The sequence below is a fragment of the Echinops telfairi genome, unplaced genomic scaffold, assembly GCF_000313985.2.
Source record: "Echinops telfairi isolate 266 unplaced genomic scaffold, ASM31398v2 ScPeMD7_7469;HRSCAF=8507_0, whole genome shotgun sequence".
Taxonomy (NCBI): Eukaryota; Metazoa; Chordata; class Mammalia; order Afrosoricida; family Tenrecidae; genus Echinops; species Echinops telfairi.
In genome coordinates, this window is record NW_022111372.1 from 59,585,170 (window position 1) to 59,598,171 (window position 13,002).

General features: G+C 42.4%; 1 pseudogene; it reads left to right on the top strand.

Annotated features, from left to right (window-relative positions):
• The window catches only part of LOC101648099, an 18,170-nt pseudogene that overhangs the window by 1,842 nt on the left and 3,326 nt on the right, over positions 1–13,002 (top strand).

Consider the following 13,002-nt stretch of genomic DNA (forward strand, 5'->3'; position numbering starts at 1 on the left):
AGACCTCATGGTTTATACGTCATCGTAATAGAAGTTGGGGAGAAGCTGAGGTTATTAACTATTGGAATAGCCTCAATAATTATTAAATTCTGTGTTTAACTTCTGGCTATAGTTTTGCACCTATATTATAAAAGAATTCTTTGATAATGTTATTCCAGTTGAAATAATGACCCAGTCACTAGTACAGTTCTTATAACTTAGAAGTGTTATAAACACTGTATGCCAGTGCCTGTATGTCAGTACACTGTATGTGATCAACTAGTTTAATATATAATTGTTTGCACTTTTAGACAAACTATTTATAATTATATTTATAACAAATATAAAAATTAGGTTAAGCATATTTTGAAAACATAGTCTATTTCTTAATAAGTGTAGCTTTTTAAAGTGTGTGCCTATGTCATTTCTAAATTACAAAACCATAGAGTAATATGAGGAGCTTCAAAAAAAGTATGGAAAATGGAATGAAAAGATAATGGAGTTTTTCTTTGAATTTTTTAAAGCCCCTGTACTTAAAATTACACATTATCACACATATGTATTTTACTGAGATTTATGAGTGAGAAATTACAGAAATTGTGTTGATGGCCTTAGAGAAACTAAGAGATGCTGAAATTCTAAAAATACTATTTAAATATAAAATAATTTAAGAAAAATGAATATAAAAGCAAACACAAATGTGGAAAAAATAAGCAGTGTTTCCTTAAAACTGTCAGTTAATAGAATTAAATATACTACTACAAGATAGTTTATGGTTTTAGACAAGTTCATATCAGTCTCATCTGTAAAATAAAAGATAACATTTTCTACTTTGTGTAATAGATCTGAGAATTCTAGAAGGGAACATATTTTTGAACCTGAAAAAGAGGTGTTCAATAAACTTGGTGGACCCAGAGTGGCAAATAGTAGAGAAAAAAAAAGGAATGACAAGCATGACTCCGTTGGATTTGTCCCTTCTGCTTTAGTAAGCCATATCATGTTCTGGTTCAAAATGGCCATGCCCAGTCTGGTTCAGCTCACTAATGCCTCGTGGTTGACGTTCATGAATTTCGTTTTATTTTTGGTGACTTCCCATTTCCCTAGATTTAAATTTCGTACCAGTCCCTATTATTAATGAATGTTTGCGACTGTTTCTTCTTATTTTGTGTTGTGCCCCACCAGCCAATGAAGGTCCTGAAACCCTTCCTCCACCCGTCATGGATTCTGGAGCAGAGGCTGCTCCTTGGTTGTATTTTGAGTTCCTTTCAACCTGAGCAGCAGCCCGACTGCGGGACTCTACCTCCCCTTGTTCTGCAGGTGCTCACAGGGTCTACAGTGGCTAGACCGCGCCCCCCCAACCCCCCCACGTGGATAATCCACTCTTTCTTCTTAGCTTGGGAGTTCTGCTTGTGTGACCGTGCTTGTATGTGGGTGACCGTGCTTGTATTTGAAATAATTGTGACATAGTTTCTAGCTTCACAGCAATCCACAAGCCATCATAATATGGAAAAATGATAGACAGGTAATTATTATTTAATAGGGTGTTCTTTAATTTCAGAATTCTTTGGATTTTCCTATAGTTGTGTGTTTTTTAAAAATTTCTTATTTAGTTCTGTTATGGTTGTACATCATTTTTATATGATTTCAATCATATAAAATTTAGTTAGCTTTGCTTTATGGTCCAGAATATAGCTTATCTTCATGAATACTTCAAGCGGACTTGAAAATAACGTGCAATCTGCTATTGTTGGGTGAGAATTCTCCACATGCCTAGAGAGCCTAATGGGTTGATAGTGTTTCTGAAGCTTATTTACTGAGTCCCTGGCTACTACTTCTAGCAATTACTGACATAGTAAGTGCTGAGATCTCTAACAGTAATTGTATATTTCCCAATTTCTTCTTTTAGTTCTTGTGTTAGTCTGGGTACTTTAGAGAAACAAATCCACAGAAACTCTTACGTAGGAGAGAGTCTTATATAAAGGGTAAGTGTACATCAAGAAAACATCCCAACCCACAAGTCCAAGCTGTCCAAGCCCACAGGTCCAACATTAACCCATTAACCCATATGTCCAACCGAGTCCACAAAGTCCTCCTCCATCTCACAAAACAGACGCAATGATGCCGACTGCAGGAGGAAAGTCGAGTCAGTGAATGTGTAAGCATCTCAGTGCTGGCAGCGGTCTCCACATGGCTGCTCCAGCACCCAGGGCTGCATCGGGATAAGTCCAGGTGGCTTCTCCTCAGGGATGTCTTACAGGAAGTGAGCCTTGCCAGCTGAAGCAGGGAACTGGCCAAGGCAGCTGCACCCTGGTGCGACCCTCACAAAGCAAGAGACCCGAGAACTAAAAATGCGAGACTCACCAAGCCATTTATCCCTCTGCCTTTCAATTAACCCCACGTGTTTATCGGCCAGGTTGGCACAATAAACTTTGTCAGCTGTATCTGTTTTTATTTTATGTATTTTATAGCTTTGTGGCTGGTGTACACACGTTTAGAATTTTTATGGCCTCATGGTGAATTTTGTCCTTTTTCATCCTGTTGGAATACCCTCTTTGTTCTGTCACTCAGCACTTTAGTTCCTATTCATGTGACTTCATCTAGTGTTAATCTAGTTATGCTAAATTTTTCTGAGTAGTATTTTAACCTATTTGTGTTTTTATATTTAAAGGGGTTATGCAAGAGCTATTGCCTTTTTGAATCAACTCTGATAAATCTCAGACATGAAATTGAATTATTCGGACTATATATGTTTAATGTAATTATTGATATATTAGTTTTAACTTTATCATTTTACTAGTGATTTTCTTTTTTCCTCATCTGCTTTTTCCCTTCTTCTTATATTCCAATTTGCTTACTTTGTTTTTTAATATGGAGTTAGTCTGAGTAAACTAGGGAAACAAATCCATAGAAACTCATATATGTATAAGAGAGAGTTTTATATAAAGGGTAAGTATACATTCAGAAAGCATCCCAACCCTGTCCAGTCCAAGCCCATAAGTCCGACTTAGCCCATATATCCAACACCAATCTACAAAGTCCTCAAATGCACAAACCACACACAATGATGCTGAATGCAGGAGGATCACAGGCCAGTGGATAGAAAGTCTATCCAGTGGATAGATGCGGTGTAAGCATCTCAGCACTGGCAGGGGTGCCACGCAGCTGCTCCAGCACCCAGGGCTGCATCAGGGTAAGTTCATGTGGCTTCTCCTCGGGGAAGTCTCCCAGGAAGTGAGCTTTGCCAGCGGAGGCAGAGAACTGGCTAAGGCAGCCTGACCATCAGAGAGAAGGGACCAGAGAACTAGAAAGGCAAGGCTCACCGAGCCATTTATCTCTCTGCCCTTCAATTAACCCTACATGTGTTTATTGGCCAGGTTGGCACAATAAACCTCAACTATCACAAATATCTTGAGAAATTTTGTGACTTCATTTTATTTCATGGATTAATTTTAGCTATATTGTTTGATTTGTTGATGGTTTTCCACGGGATTACATACAATAAACACGGAGTCACTCTCTACATGGAGTAACATGGTTAACACTAATCCAATGGCTAATCAAAGGTTGAAGAATCAAGTTTTCCCAGAGATACCTCAAAAGATGGAATTGGTGATCTACTTCTGGGAAACCAGTCAATAAAAGTCCAAAGGCACCCAGTTCTCCTCTGACAAACATAGGGCTGCCATGATAGAGCTTTGAATCAATGGCAAGTGCTTTAAAATATATATCGTTAATGGATCACTATGTTTTTACAATTAATATTACACTACCTTGCATATAATGTCATAATAGCTTCACCACGGGTCATAATAACTATATTACTATTGCCTTCCTCCTATGTTATGTTATGTATCTTATAGACCAAGTGATACATTGTTACCATTGTACTTTAGTATTGAATTCTAAATGAAAATGAATCCGCCTGTATTTGTTTTAGGAAATCTATGCAGCCATGTGACCATGACGACAATCTAGTTTTAGAACACTTCATCCTTCCAAAATGTTTCTTCAGGCCTGCTTGCAGTCAGTTTCCTCTCCCCACTTTCCCACAAGGCCCAGACAACCACTGATCTGATTTTTGTCTCTGCAGTTTTCCTTAGATTTTATAGAAATAGAGTGAGACAACACATGGTTGTCTCTGCACCCAGTTTCTATCATTCACGTTTTTGACGTTCTCTCGGTTATGCTGTTATTAGCGTTTTATTTTATTTTTTACTTTTAGTTGGTGAGCAGTATCCCATTTTATGGACATAACACTTTAAAAACAACGTAGTCCCTGTTTGAGAGATAGATAGCTTCCAGTTTGTATGCATCGTGAATAATGATGCTATGAGCACTCACTGTTGGACAACTACTTTTCCTTCAGGAGGCATTTCAGATTCAAAGTGCTGGGTCTAACCTTGGTGTATGAAACCATCACATTATGTTCAAAGGCGATTGTAACATTTTACATTGTTTCTAATAATGAGTGTAGGCTCCAGTTTCTCCTCATTCTGAGCAAACCCTAATTAAGCTTGTTGATGTTGCTTTCACTCTGCCTCTTGGTGACCCTATAGAACACAGTAGACCTTCCCCAGAGGGTTTCCAAGGCCTCCGTTTTTATGGGAGCAGACTTCCACAGCTTTCTCCCATGGAATGGCTGGTGGGTTTGACCTGCCACCCTTCTGGTAACATAACCACTTCTCTAGCGGGGCTCACAGCCTTACCCAAACTGAATCATTTCCATCTTTTTTTGATGTTGACCATCCTAGAGGATTGGTGGTGGTATGTCATTGTGATATTAATTTGCATTTCCCTAATGTCTTTTACCATGGGCTTATTTTCTATGTTCATGGGTTTATTTTGTTTTGTTTTATGAAGTTCCTCTTCAAGTGTAACTTGGCTATTTGGCTATTACTGGGTTCTAAGGGTTTAAAAATAACAGAGTATATATCTGACCTCTAACTTCACAAGGGGGAAGGAGAAGCAAACTCAAACTCAGATCTGATTCCTAAAAGGCATACGTCAGACATGGCTCTACCCTCCAATCTTCCTTCCTGCTTCTGAGACCAGCCATCTCTGTAAAGGCACTCCCTACTTTCAGGAAGGGTTCAATGATCCATTGCAATTGTCACACAAGGCAAAGACCATGTTCACAATTGCAGGATTTTTTGCAGAAATTAACAAGTTATCATTCAGAGCCAGAAATACACAAGGTAAAGTGCTTTTAGTTGGGAGCACCTCTCTCAGCCATGCCAGCAAATACACTTCTCACTGGTGCTCAGCCTCTCAGCTACAGGGTCCCTTGGCTCCTGCCCAGCTCAGGCCATGTTACTAAGTTCTTTTAGTACTACCACTAAATACCAAAAGGGTATGCCACTGCACCTTCAGCATCAGCCCAAAGGCACTCAATTCTTGCTCCATGGGTCAGCAAACCCAGCTCCCCCAATTAAGTGCTTAGAGGCACTGTACTCCACAAGTGAGGCTCTTGCTTGAAGGTACTTAGCTTTATTGGCTTGATGGACTGGGAAGTCCACTGGTCTGTTTCCTAATTGTTGTTTGGCTGCTGGACCCCTCTGCTGCTCCATACTGCCCCTCTGCTGATGGCACGTCTTGGGTGTGACAGCCCCCGTCTCCCGGACGAAGGTGGTTCAGCACACCAGGATCTTGAGGTCCACTTTTGGCTCTTCTTTCTTTATTGTAGTGAAACCCTACAGTCCTGCTGCTGAGATGCCTCATTTTGTAGCCAGCAGTATGACAGAGTTGTCCAATCCCTACATTAGAGATCCTGCACCCTATTGGTTGTTTCCACCTAGTCCTGCAATGATTGTGCCTGTAAAAACCATCTCAAATAATTTACTGTGTAACAGGGTCTTTAAAAAATAAATCCTGAATACAATTTCTTTTGTTGTGTCTTACCTGCTGTTAATTCTCTATAGGAGGTCTGGGGTGTGGTGGGTTATGCATTTGGTTGCTAATTGCAAGGTTAGCAGTTCAAAATTACCAGCCACTCTTCAGGAGAAAGCGGAGGCTTTCTACTCCCTTAAAGAGTTACAGTCTCAGAAAACCACAGGGGCAGTTCTACCTTCTGCAATAGGGTCGCTATGCATCAGAATCAACTTGATGCCAGTAAGTTTGGTTTGGATGAGTGCATTCACTACCTATTCCATGAAAAAACAATTTATATAGCTTCCATTTTTCTCCTGTCTCATAAACGTGAGAAATATATTTCTAATAGCTGTTTTAACATTCTTATCTCTTAAGTATGCTATATTTACCATTGCTGGATCTGTTTCTACTGATTTTATCATTTTTTCCTTTATATCAAAGTTTTGTACTTCTTTGTGACCTTAGTAATTCCTAATTCATCAAGCATTATGAAATTTCTTGGCTGGGTATTCTTGTGTATCTTTCAAGACCATGGAACTTGTTCTTCGTTGTCTTCACTTTTTTAATCTCACAGTTAAGTCGCACGGAATTAGTTATATCCTTCTAGGCTTTGTATTTAATATTTTTAATGGTGGGTTTAAGGTGACTGTGGCTGCAAAGGCACAATAAAGGCAAGGTTTCTCTGAGATCTCTCCTCAAGGCCCCGTGCCTTCTGGGTCTTTTCACTCTGGCTAGTGACAACAATAACTGTTCCAAGTCTTGAGTGTGAACCCTGGAGATTATTTAGCTATTGCTCTCTCAGGGTTCTGTCTATAGCCTCAGGTCTTTCTTTCTTCCTTCTTCACAAATACTCAGCCCCAAATGACTTCTTCTGCTGATCTCTGGAACTCTCTCTCTGTTCAGTTTCCTCCTTTAAGATGGGACGATTTTCAATCCCAGACATGTTCTCCTCCTCCTCACTCTGTATCGCCTCCATTTAGAGAGACTGCTGGGGTCTCCTAGGAGGTGGCCTGGGCATCGTCCCTGGCCACGAAGCTGCATAATCGTGCATCTTAGCACATTCGCTTTTTTTCATTTCTTCCTATTTTCTAAAATTTGCAAACAATCTGCCTTTGTGTTAAAATATATTTGGTTTTTCTAAATTTTTAAGGTGGGAGAATGAATGCAGACTATGTGACTCCCTGGTGGCTAGTAGAAAAAGCCTCTGTTGGAAGCCACTGTCCCTTCCATGTACTCTCATGAGAGTCATCACCACGCTTCATATCTTATTATATCACAGCTAGACTTATTTTGCCTCTTCAGTCTCCTTCCATGACAAATTTATTTCTTTAAAGCTTAGCAAGCCTCTATTTCCCTTCTTGTGTACCTTATTAATTCAATGTTCAACCCTGCATATAAAGGTATACATTAATTGCATTATTTTATTGCTTTACGCATGTCGCTCATACAAGACTCATATTAGCTAGAGCAAGCATTATATTGCCTAGTTCATCATCATACTGCTCATAGCATCACCACACCTATAACATAAATGCATGCTAAATTAATGACCAAGGGGGGCAGTAATGGGCAGAGAATATGGGTTACTCTTCAAAGGCATGTCATGGATTAATAAGAAGAGACATTGTCTGGGGATAGAGAAAATTCCCTGCTGTTTGGGAAATCACCCCACATAACTGATTTGGGGGACTATGTCAAGACTGGGTCAATATATATGGTGATTAATATTACAGTATCAGCTTGGCTGTGCTGTGCTTGCAGTGGTTATACAGACACTATGTAACCAACAACTATCCATTTTGTGATCTGACGTCAGTAGCCAATCAGTGGAAAAGAAGCTTCCTTGGGGGCGTGGCCTGTCTCCAATGTAAATAGGAATTTGGGAAAGCTCAGTCTTTGAACCCTGTTTTGTCTCATCACCTGGCCTTGCAAAATCAGCCTATAGAAGCATCTGGCCTGGTCTGCTGCTGGACCTGTAAGTTTGGAGGTTATTAGACCCTACAAACTTGTAGGCTGGCGGAGGTCTTCGGCTTGATTCACAGATTTACCCCCCTCCCCCAATTGTGTAAGCCATTTCCTCATAGGGGAAAGTTAAGGCTGATTGCTCCCATAAAGAAACGCTATATAAGGTTACTATGGGCCAGAGTAAACTCAATGGCAGTGGATTGAGTTTGGCTGTAATAACAACACCGACCTATTACTGAGGAGGTAATTTTTCCTCCTCCTATAGACCATAGAGGTATTTAGCCATTGACCTTCTTGATGGGGATTTAAAAGTTTTAGCACCTTCATATATATATATATATATTTTTTAATAGTTTTATTAGGGGCTCATACAACTCTTATCACAATCCATACATGTACCAATTGTGTAAAGCACATCTGTACAGTCATTGCCCTCATCATTCTCAAAACATTTCCTCTCCACTTAAGCCCCTGGCAGCAAGTTTTTCTTTTTCCCCTCTCTCCCCACTCCCTCCTCCCTCACGAACCCTTGATAATTTATAAATTATTATTTTGTCATATCTTGCCCTGTCCGACATCTCCCTTCACCCACTTTTCTGTTGTCCATCCCCCAGGGAGGAGGTTATATGTAGATCCTTGTAATCGGTTCCCCCTTTCCAATCTACCCTCCCTCTACCCTCCCAGTATTGCCACTCACACCACTGGTCCTGAAGGGATCATCCACCCTGGATTCCCTGCGTTTCCAGTTCCTTAAGGCTCAGCCAGTCTCTCATACACCCTGGAGCCTTTCACTAGCTTCCCTCCATTTGTGGAGTCCACAGGCAAAGATAGAGGACTTGGCTGATGACATAAGAAGCTTCGAAATGTAGCCTTCCTAGGTGTCCAAGAAAACACAACTGGATTTGTGAGTACCTCACAAACTTCTGCTACAATAGGAGATTCTCCCTGGCCGTTGTGAGAATTAGAAAGATCATATGTGTAAAGCCTTCATCACAGTGCCTTGGACACCGAGGGCATCCATGATCCTCGGCAAGCTGTGAAAGGGGTTTCTCTGAGTTCACACAAATCACTGCTTGCTAAACAAATCTGGTGTTCTGGAAAGCCCTGTCAAGTGCAACAGCTGGCTGGAGAGTGTTGGGGGCCCCAGTGCCCAAGGAGGCCAGCCACGGCTGCAGACGCTGCTGCCACGTCTGTGCAGCACATCCTCACGCTTTGTTTAATTTGCTTCCCTGGGTGGGACGAGTTTTATGAGCAGGTGTTCTGTTTAATTAGGTGATTAATACTCTTCAAATTGGAGAGCCATTTCCCCTGTGACAGTTCTTGCTTTGCTCAAATTTGAGACGAATCTACAGTCTAATTTGGGGCGCACTCACCTGTCTGCCAGGCCTCTCAGATCAGTCCTCTGGCCCTGAGAACCAGGAGTCTGCCCCCACACCTGCCTGACTGGCCATCTCAATGCACCAGTGTAGGGAAACAAGGGCTCCCAGATCATCTGCCCTCCTCTAGGAACAGGAACAGGGCGGGTTAAATCTAAGGGCACATTTCCGGTTTCATTCTGGACCTTCCAATCTGCTTCATCTGTGAAGGTCAGAGCCATTACCTTTACTAAGAACCATCTAGCTTCTAAAGCAAGATGGCCAAGCCACAGCCGAAGAGACTCGCAGGCCATGCTCCTACCCTCCACATCCATGTTGTTGTTGTTGTTGTTAGGTGCCATCGAGCTCGTTCCCACTGATTGCAACCCACTCAACAGAATGAAACACAGCCCCGCCCTGCACCATCCTACCAAGGGTTAAACCCTTTCTTGCAGTCACTGTGTTAATGCCTCTCATTGAGGGCCGCCTTCTTCTGTTTCACCCTCTATTTTACCAAACAGATGTCCCTCCTCAGGGACTGGTCCCACCTGGTAGCATGCCCAAAGTCCATGAGACATAGTCATAGTCCATCCTTGCTTCTTAGGAGAATTCTGGCTGTACATCTTCCCAGATCGATGTATTCATTCTCCTGGCGGTCCATGGTATGTTTAGTATTCCTCACCAACACCGTAATTCAGATGCATTCATTCATCTCCAGCCTTCCTGACTCACAGGCATTGAAAGTGGTGACTGACAGTACTGGATGCACCTTAGTGATCAGAGTGACGTCTTTGCTTTGCAACACTTTCAAGAGGTCATTTGCAGCCCATCTCCTCAAGGCAATGCCATTTGGTTTCTTGATGGCTGTTTCCATGGGCACTCACCAGGATCCCATGCAGCGGTCTTCTCCTCTCTCTTTGCCTTTGACTCGTCCAGGCCTGAGACTCTTCTGCCTCCCCTGGAGCCGATCAAATCCAGGCACCCCTCAAAACCACCAGGCTGCATGCTTCAGCTATTTGAATCCAGCTTACTGATCTCTCTTTCTTTAGGACTGATGTTGTTCTTTCTATCTGGCATAGACAATTTAGCCCTTGATCATACACCACCTCTTCTCTCCTCTTTCGTGTATCTTAGCCTTGTCTACCTAATTGTGTTGTTGGTAGATTGTATACTGTATCTGCTCCTGGGCATGAAGTTCTCAATACCTGCTTATTTTTAATCTAATTTAAGCTATTGACATTTCTGGAAAATGGGCCACTCTCTGATATCAGCTTGGTGTCCCCAGATGAGAACACAACTCCCTCCTATTCTTGTTCTTCCCATGCCCCAGCTTGGAAATCCTGGAGGGACTGGATCTTTCTCCAGTTCCAGGTGGAAAGTCCCAGGGAAGAGTCTACTTGGCCCAACCCCTAAAAATCCCTGCATCCGAGGTCAGGATAATGTAAGAACAAGAAGCCCTGAGCCCCACGGGTATAGCTCAAGGAATAGTCTTCGGTTGAAGGAATTCCTTTTCCAGAATGGAAGACTAAACACTAGTTGTCCACTACAAGTGGATTTGACCTTTAGCAGGTTTTATTACTCTGTCACTAAAACAGGGTTATTTATTTTTAAATCACATATTCATTCATCAAGCATTTATCATTAGAGTAGATATTCTGCCCCTTGAGAAGGCTCAATAAATCAACCAGAAAATCACACTGTCATCAAGTCAATTCTGACCCACAGCTAACCTATAGAAAAACCACCTCTGTGGGTTTCCAACACTGTGACTCTTAACGGGAGTAAAAAGCCTCATTTTTCTTTCTTGGAGAGGTTGGAGGTTTTGAACCACTGACCTGTGGCTCACAGTCCAACCTGTAACCCACTGTGCCACCAAGGTTTCTCTAACTGGAAGGAAACCTTAATTAGTCTGTTATTCTCAGAGGGAAACATTTGCACTGAAAAAAAATTGACCCTCCAGTTCCAAATGATGATATTTTCCCTTAACGTGCTCTCCAGAAATGTCCCTTAATTCCTCACAGGAGCTGTTACCTCTTACAGCAGGATCAGCACATTTCTAAGGAAGATAGTCAACATTACATGGAATTTTTTATCTTCCCTCTTTACCCACCCCCAAACTGTTCACCTACACCTCAACGGTTCATTTCAGATGGGAAACAGCTGCACGATTCCGGGAGGAAACTGAAGAACATCACAGGACCATTTGGAAAGCTGAAGCAGAGTGAAGGAATCCACTAGAGATGGCAGCTTCCCAAAGAATCACAATTACGAGAAGCTCTCCTACTCCATAGGAGTGACTGTCCAGAAGAGCAGTACTTGAATGAGAGGGCTGCCTGAGATCAACCTCTTCAGTGGAGGTTGGTGGTCACGGGCCACATGCAATTCGTCTTCGGTCCTTGCCATTCTCCTCTAGCCTGCTGATGCTCTGCTGACTCTCGAAACATAAGCGAGAGCAGGTGACAGTCTGCAGTGGTCAGCCTCCTGGGAAACAGAGCAGGCTGATCGTGAGCAGAAAGTGGATCCAGGCAGGGCACACGAGAAGCATGAGCACAGGTCTCAATGTCCTGGGAGCAAAGGTATCCCCAACTGCAAGGATGCGAAGGGTTGGATGTCCATAATTTTCAAAGTCCCTCCCCTCCCTGGATGCTGGAAGATCGTAGCTTCCCCTCCCCTCAAAGTTAAGGTGCACTGATCGAAATAAATAGAACTGCCAAAAAAGGGAGAAAAGAACACCATCACCACCACCACCACCACCACCAACAACAACAACAACACCATCACTACCACCACCACCAACAACATCACTACCACCACCAACATCACCACCACCGCCACCATCATCACTACTACCGCCACTGTAACCACCACCACCACTACCACCACTGCCACCACCACTACCACCACCGCCACCATCACTACCACTGCCACCACCAACATCACTACCACCAGCAACATCACTGCTGCCACCACCATTACCACCAACACCACCATCACCATCACTACCAAAACCATCAACACCAATACCACCAGCACCAACACCACCATCAAGACCACCACCATCACCAATACAACCCAAAACAGCAAAGCTGCCGAATAATTTAAAGCTCGTTGGGACTTCATATGTGCATAGAACAACTGTACTCGATGGGATTTTCAAGGTTTTGATCTTTCCGAAGCATATTAACCAGGACTTGCTTTCAAGCTATCCCTGCCTGGGCTCATACTGCCAATCTCCTGGTGGGTAGTCGAGTGCTCAACCCTCTGCGCCACCTAAGGCTTCCAGAGGTACAAAAGGAGGGTGCCAACTAAGTTCATGAACTAGGGATACGACGCACTCTCATTCAGCAATGACCGTAGGCTAATATTACCTTTAGGCAAAGGGCATGCACACAGGGGTTAGAAAAAATAGGTATTTTTTCCATTTGTATTTTGAAAATGTCCCTAATAAATTATATTTGAAGAAATGGATGATACGGGGTTACTGTCTTCAAGAATTGTATTCTCTAGAGCAGCGGCTGGCACACTTTTGAGATGGAAGAGTCAATCCTGTCCCTCACAACAATTTAAAGATTATTTGAGAACCATGAGTATATTCTTACAAACAAAGTCACCATTATCTGAATAATATCCTTTAGATTTTTTTCAATTTTACTTCAGAACCACATGTATATATCGAATGAGTCACATGTGGCTTGAGAACCACAGTTTGCCAACCCTAGGTCAAGACCAGTGGTTCTCAACCTGTGGGTCGCGACCCCTTTGGGGATTGAATGACCCTGTCACAGGGGTCACCTAAGACCATCAGAAAACACATATTTCTGATGGTCTTAGGAAC